The following is a 14,662-nucleotide window of genomic DNA, read 5'->3' as shown; positions in this document are numbered from 1 at the left end:
AGCCGTCACATAATTATATAGCAAGGTCTCTGACCCCAGAGACACCCTAGTCCAAGTTACCCCTCACAGGGGTCCCTCATATAAGGTCACCAGCAGGTGATCGATTCTATGTTCTCTGAGAGAAGGCTTCAAAGAGTCCACAAATGTTTGGAACCAGCACCTTCACTGACTGTTAGAAAATTTACCTTAGACTGAATTGACAGATGTCTCCTTGTAACTTCAGGCACTTGCTGGCCTTAGTTTTGCCCTTGGGAACTGCATGGAATAAGTCTAATTTCTCCTGTGAACAATAACCTTGAAAATATTTAAACAATTTGAATAAAGCTATTATGTCCTCCCAAAGTCTTCTCTTTACCAAGCCAAAAATTCTCCACTGGCTATATAGAAAAAGTTTATTCTCCTCAATTCATAAGTAAATCTCAAATTTTCCATCAGTTTATCACACCCTTTTGTCTCCTTTTTGCAAAAATAACTCCAACAAATATATTTAAATTCCTCTGAAAGGGATCTGCTCACATGTCAGTGATGCATAACTCTAGACAGTCTTTAAGAGGGCATCTGGAAGATTTCTGACCAAAATATCTACCCAAGAAACACAAGTTCGTTTGTTCTTTCTTTCTTTCTTTCTTTCTTCCTTCCTTCCTTCCTTCCATCCTTCCTTCCTTTCCTTCTTTCTTTCCTTCTTTTTTAAGATTTTATTTATTTATTTGACAGACAGAGATCACAAGTAGGCAGAGAGGCAGGCAGAGAGAGAGGGGGAAGCAGGCTCCCTGCTGAACAGAGCACCTGATTCGGGGCTTGATCCCAGGACCCTGGGATCATGACCTGAACCAAAGGCAGAGGCTTTAACCCACTGAGCCACCCAGGTGCCCCAAGTTCTTGCTTTCTTGATGGTTTACAACAAATAACATTTATGATTTAGAATAAAAGATACATGTCTCATGAAGCACAGTAAATTATGTGTAGTTCATGTTTTATTAAGTATACATATTGTAACATCATTGACCATAAACTCAGTAATAAAACAGGTCTTATAAGATGGAGGACACTTCATCTTAAAACACAAATATAAATTAGCAGAATTTAAAAAGGGTGAAAGGACCTAGGCTCACTAGCTGCTGAGAAACTTTCTGGGAAGTTCAAGCTTCATTTATTAGATCATTGCTTTTCAAGTGTTTGGATTCCACTTACACTGCCCTTGCTTCTTTCTTGTACATCATCCTTTCAACCATCACAGGAATTTCTTCCTTGTATGTGTGTGAAGTTGAACACCTCTTTTGACCCCTGAGCTCTGCTCTTTCCAGATATAAAAAGGCTCACTAGAATCCATATACGATGCACATTTTCCCACAGAGTCTCCTGCTATCGTATCATGTGCTCCAGTCTAAAATATTTTTCAAGATCTCAGATCATTTAAAATAAGTTAGGCTCTTCTCTAACAATTCTTGAAGTTTACAATTCTATATTGATATTGATAGAGGATAATTTTTAAAAGGTAAAAGCATGGCATGAACTGATGTCAAAGATTTTGCTGAACTCAGTAATAATAAATGAGGGAACAAATAAGATGTTACAACAGATTCAAAAGAGAATCTACAGGTAAAGCATATATAATTATGTAGGTGTAAATAAATGCAAAAATGGTCATCAGGACAAAATCAATTGTACTGCTACTGGTTTTTTTTTTTTTTAACATTTTTCAGATTTCTTAAATAGTTCGAATAATGTAAAAGTGAAGAACACTCTGAAGAGTGCTATAGACAGAAATTTTCGCTACATTTTTTCCCATTTCAATATAACTACACTCTGAGTAACAGATGCATGACTAGTACTTCCTGGTTGAAGAGGACACAATCTATAAACACGTCATGTGGCAGCCACACTGTATGACTAACACTGCTCTAGGCTCCTCACACCTCAATTACCCAGATGCTCAGGTGTGTCCAAAGCTCTTGCTCAAGAACACCTACCGTGTCCTGACCACTTCACCTCACACTGCCGGTTTCCGCTGCCTTGCCATGCTGCGTGGCATGGTTTCTACTTATACATCACTGAGTTTCTGACTTGAAACCACTGAGACCACTCTACCCTGTCCGCCTTATACCCAGTTACACCTGGTTCTCTATCCTTCCCAGAAATTTGTTGGCCGAGTAGTTGGGGTATTTCTAGGAATTCTTGCCCAGCTCATCTGAGGGGGGGGCAGGGAGCTGTGAGCTCAAGTGAACTTAGACCTGCTCCTCATCCCTCCCACTCTCCAGCCAGAGAAAAAGCTGTAATACTCGACCATGGTAGCCAAATAGTTTCGTCAGGAGCCCAACACCATTTAGGAGTAACACACAGCCTACACGGAGAGCAGCAGGAACACTATGCTGCTGAATGCAGACTTCTCAAGGGCACGGCAGGAGCAGAATCCTTCTGCTCCTCATGCCCCAAAAATCAGTGCTGAACTGAAACTGAAGAGGCATCTGCTTTCCTTCTCATTCATTTACCCACCCAATAAATAGACATTGAGTTTTATAAAGGCCTAGGCACTGTATTAGGTATTAGAACCCATGAATAAAAGAACAACGCTTCTGCTTTCCTTGTTAGCGAGGCAGGAAAACAGGACATAGGAGACTGAGGAGAATATGATTTCAAATGTTAGCATTGAGAGTTTCTTGGAATATCACAAACTTCTGACAATGGGTTCTCAGTTATTACACATATAGTTACAAAGAACTGTACCCGTTTGTAGAATTTACTCCCTTTTTTCATCATGATAAAAAGAAACAGCCAAGTATTGTTAATGCTCCTGCATTTTTACTAATCTCCAGTCTCTATCAATGTATCTTCTAACTTCAAAATAAAAATCAAATGTAAGCATTCCTAAGCTCAACTGGGAAAAATGGTTTGAGACATTTCTTGATAGCACAAAATGTTGCATTAGTGTTCTTTATCTGTCCCAAGCTTTATTTACACTGGTAAAAATGATCCAGTATTTCTGAGTGGGCTAAATGAAACACTGCGTATTAAAAATTAGGCTTGTGCTACCTCTCAGCCATCTCTCATTTTTGTTCTCCCCCCAAATCACAAACCCCAGAAAAGAGTGCCACGTGAAAGAGATCTGGCCTTCCTATGAGGACGGCAGCAACGGAACAAAGAGAAGAGCAACAATAGGACTTCAAGAGGACAGAGACGAATGGCATTTCTGAAACAGCTCAGGGGCTCAGTCTGTTCCAACACCCTGTTCTTTCCTGAAAAAGCCTTGGCTGACTTTCCAGAACCAAAATCTTGAAAGTCATATGCTACAGGATCCTGAGGGAAAATGCATTTCATGTGCTGATATATCTAAGAAAAGAGCCACAGTCTTTACCTAGAGCTAAAAGCAGAGACTTTACAGTCCACTTCCTAAACTATGAGGCATTTATTTTATTTATTTTAACAAGTCATTTCTTTGGCAAAGCACTTCACAGCATGGAATATGACTGGAGCCTAAAAATCTCCATCAGTATAACTTCAACATCTGAAGCCAATTTTAGATGACAATTCCCCCTCATTTTCATGGCGAAGAGAAAGAAACATTCTCCAATTATTGTTTTCAGAAATGATACAAGCCCACATTCCCCTGTTGCCTATGACACAAAGGTATACAATGACATAAAACAAATCACTCCTGTGTAGCTTGTTAAGAGTCGAGTCTTTGACCCACATGCCACGATGGAGTGCCACAGACCCAGGTACAATTCAGTCCAGCTGGCTGGTAAATTAACATGTTTGGACACACATCACTAAACCCGTATGCAGTGTGGAAATCCAATCAGTGGTGTCAATGGCCTTTGTTGCCTCACATCTTGCTACCAGATTTGCAGCTACCAGACCAGCCTTTCAGAATGTCGTAAAGCAGGTTTTGATGTTCTGTAACCTGCTCTTGGGAAAACAATCAAAGTGTGTTTATGATTTGCAATATAATGCTTAACACAAGGCTATAAAGAGAGGGCTTTGGAAAACAGTAATTAAACTAAGCAGAGAATCAGTAAGCCGGTAAAGACATATTCCATTCAGAGAGCCATTCTCAGGATGACTGTGAAAAATGCTAGGACAGGATTAATTGTTCCCAAGAAGGGCGGTCACAACCATACTTCTGATTTTAAGTTATCACTTACTCTCGGCATACTACTGAATTAACGACAGCATTGGTGGCAGGAAAAATAAAACAGAAAAGCATCCGTTAGAAGATGTCACCATCTCAGAAATGCCTAAATGTGAGGACGTCGGGAAGTACATCCTAGAAACTGAGGAAACATAGCCTGTCTTCCCTTACACAGGAGGACAGATAAAAGGATACTATCTTAAGACTGCTTAAGGCAAATGTTGTTCCCATACTGCATTGAAGAACAACAAGAGAATTTAAGACACTGTAATTTAAAGTTGGTATTCTTTGGTAGACTTTCTTACTGTAACCCATTTCTAGCTCCACAAATTACTAGGTTCCTGGAGTATAAGGAATTTGGAGAACCCCAAATTAGAAGTATTAGCAGCATATTCTAAGTTACACCGGAAGCTCAAAGTTCCTTCCCACTTCATGAGGGGGTGAAGCTCTGAAATGCACTAAGCAGAAAGAATATGGATTTACAAGTATTAGGTGTACTGGCGCTATTAGTGAAAAGAATAAAATAAATATGTATATAGGAAAAGCTCAGGAAAATGGGCTTTTGTTCTTCTTTGATACCACTCCTAGAGTGGATACTTCCTCCCAGTGATGTCATACATAGACCTACCTCCAGGAGATGGTGACATCAGGCAGGCTTGGGGTATTCATTCTATGAAAGTAGGTGCCAGAGCATTTAGAGAGTCTGCAAAAGACCAGGGAAGACACCAAGGGGGGAAAAGCATGGAATATGATACTTATATCTGACTACAATCTAGGAGCAAGAGGAGCACTTCAGGGCAAGGATGGCAACATTGGCTACATACGCCTCATTCTCCCATCATGTGTCATGGCAGACATTGCTAATTAATTACCACACTGGTCTTACTGAATCCATTCATAATCTCTCAATGTTTCTCAAAGTGCTCCAGGCTTTAACCCCCCAACTGTTCAGAGCTGGTAATCAAGATAAACCTCTTTGCCAACTCTGTTTGAAGTTATTCACAAGTGCAGTCAACCAGGGAAGGAAGCCACAGTCCTAAGGAATGCTGAAACCAAGGATGTGCATCCATCTGGAGGGTCTCCTGTGCTGTATGGCCCTCAGGGACCCACTGAGCTGGTGATAATCAGAATAGGCAGCTAGTTCTGGATTCTCTGATGTGAGATATGGTAATATCCCTTTCCACCAGAGATACAGCTACGACTGAGACACTCAGTGTGTATTTCCACACCTGCAGGGTACAGAATTTTGGAACTGAAAGAGGGCGGTGCCTATGTGCTTCAACATACACAGCCAAGGGGCTCAAAGAGCCTCACAGAGCTGCATTTTGAGCCTTGGTTCCATAACAGCACTCTTGACAAAGACTGAGAGCTCCAAGATAGTCTTGTACTCCTAACTCTGCAATTAACACATGATGGAATCTGTTCTGTACCAGAGCTGTCAAAAGGAATCTGCTTAAGAATTGATTTGGAAGCCAAAGCTAGCTGCTCCATGGCAGTTGAGAACCACTGCCCTCCCAGGGATTCCATTCAAACCCAAAACTACAAATTTTTTCCAGCAACTAGAGCTCAAGTAGGAGTGTTCTCTCCATAGCATAGCACCAAAGGATGCATGAATGACAAGCAGAGAGAGAAAGCCAGGGGAGTTGCTTCTCAAGCTCCCATTCCAGAGGGAAAAACAGATCACCACAGGACACAAAACACCCATTCTCCCCAGGACTCCACATTCATTGATTTGTCAGACCAAGATAGCCTACTTTTTTCCAGCTCTGTATCACTTACTAATTTTTATTTTGTTTGAATGATTAAATGTGAATGCAAATACAGGGTCATTCTCTCCCACCCTCTTCCAGCTTGGTGTTCCCTATTTACAGGGAAAGCGAGGGCTTCGATAAAAAGGTGTTACTGCAGAAATGCAAGTAGGAGAAAGCGCACTGAGAGAGACGATATCCGCAAAGCAGATATAGACTCGCTGCTTGACAATGCTATCAAGAACCTGAGTATTTACAGACTGAGCAATCAACAATCCCCAAGCCCAGGAAATGACTTGTACGCAGAAACTCATTCAGAATTTAGGCATAGGGGATAGACACATGGCATTTACACGTCTCCATTTCTTAACATCCAAAAGAATTGAAGAGTGGAAGAAAGGAGAAAGGCTTTCACGATTTTTACAGACACTCAAGATGAAGGCACTTGGGTTAGAGGAAGAGACACACCAACTGTGGCATTTCCAGCCACGGCCAGTTGGCTTACTGGTGCAGATGTGCTGGCTCTGCACCTGCATGTTACTTGCCCCTCAGGAAAGCAGCCAGTGCCTCCGAGGGACTTCCTGTTTGGGGTGATGGCAGACATCAGTCAAGAGCTGGCTAAAGATGGAAACACAATTTGCCTGGATCTGGGACTGAGGGTGTAAAGAAGTCTAGAGGAGAGGAAGAGTGAACCACACACGGAGCAGTTTCCTTTGTAGTCAACCCAAACAAACATATTGCTGAGTGAATTGTCCATTTTTACACACTTCTAACGTTTTGTACTTCTGTAGGGCTTTTTATGGGTATTTGGATGGAATGCTTTTCATTTTCCAAACCCTGGGTTTTTCTTCTTTAAATGAGCACTTTCTATTCCAGTAATTTTTACTTCAGTTTGCTTTGCTAAGACATATTGGAGAAAATGGAAGAACCTGAGTGACAGCTTCTTGTATTGGAAACATTCAAACCTCAATGAAGTGATTGACCAGGGCAACAAAATACCAGTTCCCTCCCCTCAGAGGTTGACAACTGATCTGCGGCAGGTATAAATTGTTACAACAACTTTGGAGAGCAATTAAAGGTGAAAATGTTCTTAGCAAACAACCCTGTAATTACATGTCTTGGTGTTTATCCCAGAAAAATTCTTGAACACATGCACAAGGTTGTTCCTTGCCACATACCTTTTTAGATAATGAAAAATCGCAAATAAGCATTACCCAAAGGGGTATAAAATAATTAAACTGTGGCGTGTTCATATAATGGCACATTAGGGTGCAGTTAAAATGAAATACCATATGAATATATCCATGCAGAATAAGCTTATAAATACGTGGGCAAGGAAAACACATAAAACCTCCAGAATAGGTCACCTCTGGGCTTCCACTACTATATTTATAATGTTTCATTCCTTTTTAAAAAATCCATGGTGATTATCATAAATGTCAGCATTTGTTCAACATGGGTGTTCATTATATTTTGTACTGTTTTGTATATTTAAATTTTCACAACAAAAATAAAATCACCAACCAGGAAATAACAGTTTATCCCATGAGTGGAAGGGAAAGTTTTCAGAAATTTGTTAGTTTTCTAACTTCTAACAAAAAACTAACAAGTTTTCTAACTTCAGGGACTGCATGTTGATCACACTACCTAGCATTTCTGATGTAAAGGGAGCCTCCTTTTGCCAATTTCGGGTGCTACCAGCGAAGATTTCCTTGCTTTCTTCCCTTATCTACACTGTATCCTCCAAACTTATTATTTCTGCGTCCGAGAGCTTCTGAGGGCTTGTGAAATCTTCACTACTGTTCTACGAAGACCAGGTATTATGATTTAAGAATATGGAGATGAATCCCAGACTAGCATGAGTGGGAACAAGCAGAAAGTGAGTCCACACTACTGTTTTGATCACAGTCACCATCACTGAAGTTGACAGTGGCAACAGCTGTCACGACCATGCCCCAAGCTCTCTGGTAACTCTGAAATGGCATTATCGCCCTTTGTACAACCACTCTGTGACACTGGTCTCATTTTACAGAGGAGGAGAGAGAAATCAGAGGGGTTCAGCAATATGCCCTAGTAAATGGCACCCTCCCTCCCCCGCTCACCCTTCAAATGGCCTTTAACTATGCCAAGTATTTTCTCGTAGCTATTACTTGCCTTCTGTTTATCTTAGAAAAAATGGTGTTGCACACACATTATGATACCGTTTAGAACAACTATGGGCGGGGGGGGGGCGGGGTGGGGGGAGACAGCGGCAAACATAATTTAGGAAGCTGGCAGGCAGATACCTTGACTGAAAAGGCCTCTGGAGATAATTTGTCCCAAGGCAAGTCCTTTTACTGGCAACATCTCAAGGCTGAAAAACAGAGGCCTGTGCAGAACCAGAATGTAAAACCCAAACGGGAGACTATAGAACTTGTCCAGAATATTTTAGATTTTTTCACTTCTCCAAACACCAAGGAAGAGAGAGAGGATTTGGTTCATTCTATAGGCAGATTTGTTTACTGCTTCTTCATTAATGAAGCTGGGTGTCTGCTGGGTATCAACACAAAACTATGAGCTCAGGACCATTCTGCACACTTTAAGACAGGGGTGGTAGCTGGGACAGCTGGAATGACAGAACTGGTTAACCCTGGGAGGGAAAAAAATGCCCAAAATTGATGTTATTGAACAAAGGATTACAGGACAAGGAGGCACACAAGTACTCATGAATTGATCACCCTTTTTGGAATACAGCATTGGTTTAAGGGCTGCCAGAAGCAGGGAATCCTTGAATTTTGTACCCCAAATCTAAAACTAGGTGTTCATTTTGATAGCACTGGTTTTTGCAATAAAAAGAAAATAAAGCAAGGAAGTGGGTCACTAGCTTTGAGATTACGCTACTTAGAGGGGGGAAGGGGAATGAGAAACATGGCTTCGGTGGGTTTCTGGGCAGAAAACGGAGGAAATCTCACCAGGGCCAAAGTTCTCGTGTTTTCACATTATTGCCTAATAGATACATGGTACTATTAGGGTGGTTTACAGATTCACCTTTGTTTTAATGTCACCAGGGAAGAGTGAAAAAAGAGAGGAGACAGAAGGAAAAAAAACAGGTCCCCAAGCTAGACAAAGGAGGGGTCAAGGAAGCCAGGGTTGCCATGACAACCCAAGCACTGGCTGCATTTTAAATAATATTTATTTTTCCTCCCGATTTCAGTATAAGTATGTGGTAGCTTTGTAATGTTCAAGTTAGCTAGGCTGAACAATATGTTTTCTTATAGGTTTCTGGGTATGGTGAGCCACAAGAGAGATTCTCACAGGAGATGTGGAGGGCGGAAGTGAAGCAGCAGCCATTTTGTACTTCATACATGCTGTCTTTAGCTGCTGGCTCACCTTGTTGGTGTGGAATAGCTGGCGGGTCTGTAACTGCTCCACCTTCCCCTGGATCCTCCTTCAGCTTCTCCTGGGCCAGGTGTGTGTGTGCTGAGCTCCATGACTAATGGTTCAGGCTTCTGCAGGACACCCACACCAAAGTCAGAGGCGGACAGAACTGACGTGGACTCCAGCCTACCCTCGCTCTCTTCCAGTTTATATCCACCTTCCTTCCCAACTGTGTGCTCCAAGGAGCTCCAGCAACAGAAATAAAGACAACAGCCTTATGGCGAGTGCTCAGTCAGCTTCCATGCATATGTCAGGGTGAATCACTGCTCTGTGTTGCTGCCAGTAACCCTGCTTCTCTGAAACCTGAGCATACAAATACACTGTATGTACTTTTAAAAAGAGCAATTTTATTTTTACAACTAGGGAAAAAATATTCCAAAATAAGGAGCAGAATGTACTGTAGGAAATTTGGGAAATATCTGTATAAAGAAAAAAATTAAATCACCCACAATCCCACCAAGCAACTGTTTCTGTCTGCCTACCTCTAACTTTATTCCTTTGCAAATTTTTGATGGTACTGCTTACAGTTTTATGCCTTTTCTTTCTTTTTTCTTTTTTTAAAACATGCTGAGCAGTTTTCCATGTCATTACAATTTCTTTGAAAACGTGACTTTTCAATGGCTACAAAATACTCGGTTAGGGTTGTGTACTACCATATAAACATCCTCTCTTAAGTTGGTTACAATCACGGGCTTTTAGGAGCTACACTACCAAGAACTGCCTCACCCTCGTATATTTCTCATCACTTCCATGGGATCAATTCCTAGAAGAGGAATGTTTCAGGCTGTGAACCCATATTTTCAAATGGTTTTGATCACCATCTTCAGGTCAATCAGCAACTCATACTGAGGTCAACGTTCAAAATACTTATCAACCAGCATAGCATGGGCATCAATGAATCGGAATCAACGATGTAATGTGGGAACAGGATCTTAGAGTCCCCTTTGTGCCGTGCCAGTAGTTAAAGCTTGAGTCACGGGGGGAAAGTAGTGGACCCTTGTGGGAAGGATGTGACTGTCACAGAGATTTTTATCAGGAGGGTTCGAGGCAGCTGCTTTTTACCAAGGAAGTTGGCAATATTTTGACAGTTACCATAGTTTCACTGAGGTATACCCAGTGAACATCAGCTTATGTTGGAGTTTCTTTTCTTTTCTAAACTATGTTGGCATGTCTACATGACTTTCTCTTCTCCAGGCTGAACAAACCTCAGTTATTTCAGTCTTCCCCCACTTTGCCTTCTTTTTTCAAAAGTTTAAGCCTTTTTACAGATTTCCTAACAAGCCCTACAAATTTGTGTGTTGTGTAGTGAAGATCAGATTAGGCCAACAGTCTAATGTTGACCTTTTCAATATTGCAAGGGACAAAGAACAAAGTACAAACCAAGAACAAAGTACAAATCAAGTACAGTGCACGTGAGCATAGATCAACTGTTAAAAGGAGCCTGCGTCTAGATGATGGGATAAAAGCATGACAACACCAGTCCTCTCACTGCTCTAACTGCTGGACAGGACAAAGTGGTAAAGGAACTGTTGTTGTCTGAGTCACACACACCTACCCCCAAAGATTGGTGGCTCCTTCCTCTGTGCCCCAGAGCCTGTTTGCTTACCCCATTATGGAGCTTATGACAAGACCTGGCAATTATTTGATCTTATCTGCTTCTCCTACCAGGATCATCCACTCCAGGAAGTTTGATTTATTTGTTTAACCATCTTCAGAATTTAGCCAAGAGTCTGCCCTACAGGAGTACTCAATATACCTTCGGTGAATCACAAACCATCCTGCCCTTCCCCAAGAGCATGACTTCATGGAATGAAGCCTCAGATACTCCAAGTCAGTTGTTTCGTAGTGGTTCAGCATGGAGTTATATACAAACCATCATCTGTCAGAGTCAGGGAATATGCAGACAAGGCCAAGAGCTTCAGAGCCTGCAGAACCTGGAGACGCCCCCCAATACCCAACTACTGTGCTCTCCTCATTTATTCTTTTAGAGAAAGAGTAAGGGCAAAATACATCCCAGTCTTATCTCTGACCACTTCTACTTCTGCCACTGTCTTCAACCCCTTAGCACTTGGGTGTACAAATACCAACTGGAATCCATCATCAGGTGAAAACTCAATGGCAGGAAACCAACCCAAGTACTTGTTAAAAAGGTCTAGAAATACAATTACTGACATCTAGGTTTTGCCCTTCAACAGACTCCCTCTCCCAAATCTTGATAGCTAACAAAGTGAACACTTGAAAATCCAAAGCTCACTCTACGGTGTGTTTAAACAACTACAGTAAAGAAAGGATACCTAGCTTCCTTTCCTTCTTGGGTCTTCCAGGTCCAATACCCAACCACTGCTTCTCATCCCAGCCTACCCACAGCAGCTTCTCGTTAGGATACTGGAAACAACTAGAGGATGAACGTATCATCTCGCCTCCTCGTTTTACAGCTGGCTTGTTTGATAGTTGTGCAGAAAGCCCATGGTTCCTCTTGACTTAATTCTACCACTTTACCCTATGTTCCTTTAAACACTGGAGGCCCTCGACTCTCAAGGAACCGAAAGAGCCACACCCTGAGGACTGTGCACAACACAACTTTAATCTTTGTGTGTGTTTGGTGAAAGGAGAATTGCTTTTTGTGGAGAAGAGTGGGGAAGTGATCCAATTAAGATATGCAAACCAAATGAAGGGAGTGAATGAAAAACTATCAGCTGCATTTTCAGCCCCTGTTCCTGCATGCCTTCAAAGGCACCAAGCACCAGGTCCACGCTTTGCTCACAGTGTCCATATCTCCCCCACAGCCAGGTCAGGCAAGGTTCTTAAAGGAGTTAATGAAATTTGTGTCAAACACACCCTCAGCGGCAGAATAAAAAATTCATCTTCTCTGCAGAAGACCCAAGAAGGTAGAGACATGAAATACGGAGAATCCAAAGCCATTTACTGAACTCTTGGCTTTAGAGATCAGAAACAAGAGGAGGGCAAGTGGTGCTCTCCTCAAATCCTGATCTTGGCCTCAAATTCCTGAGGACACTACAGCTAACGGCGTCCAGCACCACTTGCCTACTCCGTAAGCGCGGAAGCTCAAGGAGGGGGAGCAAGTGTTTTCCAGAGGCCTGTAAGGACCAGGTTAGTGACACAACTCGTGCAAATCACTCCTGTGAAGAACCACAATTAAAGGTTTCTGCCAGGGCCCGTATGATCGTCGTCGCGGAGAGACAGTATACGTACCATTTTCTTCTCTCTCTCCAAAGCCCTCTCCTTACTTTTCCCAGGGTTTAAAAATCATGTTAACAATAAGCAAATACAGCATGGCCAGATGCCTTTCGTGGTCAGATGGTTCATTGTTTAAAAAGTTTCAGTTTAAAATCCAAAAGATTGTTAACAGATGCAGTTTCTGGCTAGAGACTGGGAAAAACCTCACTTAAACAAAAGAGTATGTTGTGATTGGAGCTAAAAAGGGAATTACCTTTAAAGATAAGAACCACAAACATTTCCTATTTGAAAATACCTCCAGCCCCACCAACAGGACCTTTTTGTGGTCCTTTCACGAATGTTAAAAAACATTTGACTGCCACAGAGGACCAACGATGGCTGACCAACCAGTCCAGTCGTTTTTACAGATTTGTTTGGACTTTCAACAAGGCCACAACAACCATCTCTTACTCTCCCCCGGATTACTCAATTAGGCAGGCCGCCAATTAATTTCTTTCCAATTCTTTTAGTCCTAGAAATACTTTTGCTGCTTTCATTTTGGCTCTGGAAATGGGTTTTCAACTAGAGATGTAGATAGAGGCAAGTGTGAGAAACGAGCGCAGGGCTTGATAAGCAGACAGCCGCTGCTGGGACTCAAGTCCCCATTGGGTGGAAGAGAGCCACTTGGCTGAGGAAGGCCTGGCCCCTCCTCCGTTCCCAGTCTCATTCGCCTCCACAACTGCTATGCACTTTTACACAGAAAGCCTGCTTTCACCAACTCATGTGTCTGTTTCTGTTGGCTTTCATGGCCCCTGACTCTATGGCTTCACTATGTGTGAGAATGTCTGTAATGCCCTGGGTTCTAATCTTGAAAGATGGAAAAATCTAAGAAGCCATGAGTCTGTAGCTTTCCCTTGGCCTGAGAAATGCATGTGGTTTGGCTTGCTGGTGACAAGCCTGATTTGAAAAGACTACCTAAGATATGGTCCAAGAAAAACAGTCTGTTCTTAGTAATAAAGATGGCCAGCATGGACTCCATTTCGAGAATAGGCAACCTGTCCCTTAGGAGATCACATTATATGAAGACAGGTAAGCATCATGCCCTTTTCATGCTTAAGTTTTTGTTCTCGTATTCATTGTATTATTTCCGTATTTATGACAGCTCCCCAAAAGGTCAGTTGCAGACCAAATAGCAGAGTTTTAACATTTTGAGAAGCTCTAATCAAGAAAATCCTTAACTTAGCAACACTAGCATCCATTTTAAAGTGAGGCAGATCTATGACCCCATGGAAATCCCTAAAGAGTTAAAATGGCTTTCCCACTCAGCCACTACTTGGCTGTCACATAAGGAATCCAGGCTGTAAGAATGAAGCTAGCGGGAGGACTGTGCTTTCAAGGATCTGTGCAGTCTGGGCAGGTAGTGGTAGGAAGGGCCCATCCGGCAAGAAATGGGATTCTGAGGCCAGTGGCCACATCCGTATCTATCTTCCTACGAAAAGGCAACCTCGCCATGAGCACATGAGACAGGGTTTGCAAGGGGATTTGATCGGCCTGGAAATTGAAAAATGAGCAGCAGCTGCAAGTCCAAGGTCATTACTATCCTCCAGGGTTTGCCTTTTCTAATCTAAGGGGCAGTAGTTTCCATGATTAACTTTCAATTGCTGTCAGGGGTGTAATAAAATCTGGGAAAGAAGAAAACTTTCCCCTCAGTAAGCGGCTCCCATTTTCCTGCCCTTTCCTTTCCTCCAGGGTATATTCTCAATCCTCACTTCATACTGTTTCCTAACTTGAAGAAGAAAGTCTGCACTCAATGTCCTATGTGCATACAGGCACTTGAAGATTCTTCCTTTTCAGTTCCAGGGGGTAGGTCTTTAAGATGGCCTCGTGAAAAGGTCCCTTATTTTCCACGACCATACAATGCCATCACTTCCAGAACTGAACACTTTTTATCTTAAAATCCTTTCCAAGTTTATTACATCTGTTTCCTGAGCCATGACAATCAGTTCAACAAGAGAGCCATGCACAAAGAGAAAAGAGTACACAGTCATTCACAAGCATGTTTTCCTGGTTACTACTAGATTAGGAATCCTTACAACTACAACTTGGTCTGATCTGGTAGCAGCTCAGAAACCATACAGAGAGGTTATAGCTGGACACATCTCTCAGCAAATGCCCCCAGAACCAAACTCCA

General features: G+C 42.2%; 1 protein-coding gene across 4 annotated transcripts in view; it reads right to left on the bottom strand.

Annotated features, from left to right (window-relative positions):
* DAAM1 (dishevelled associated activator of morphogenesis 1) overlaps positions 1 to 14,662 on the bottom strand; it is a 163,061-nt gene that overhangs the window by 63,481 nt on the left and 84,918 nt on the right. The window lies entirely within an intron of this gene.

This window comes from Martes martes (assembly GCF_963455335.1).
Source record: "Martes martes genome assembly, chromosome: 7".
Lineage (NCBI taxonomy): Eukaryota > Metazoa > Chordata > Mammalia > Carnivora > Mustelidae > Martes > Martes martes.
Note: the sequence above shows the minus strand (reverse complement) of the source record. Positions and strands in the feature narration are given on the sequence as shown.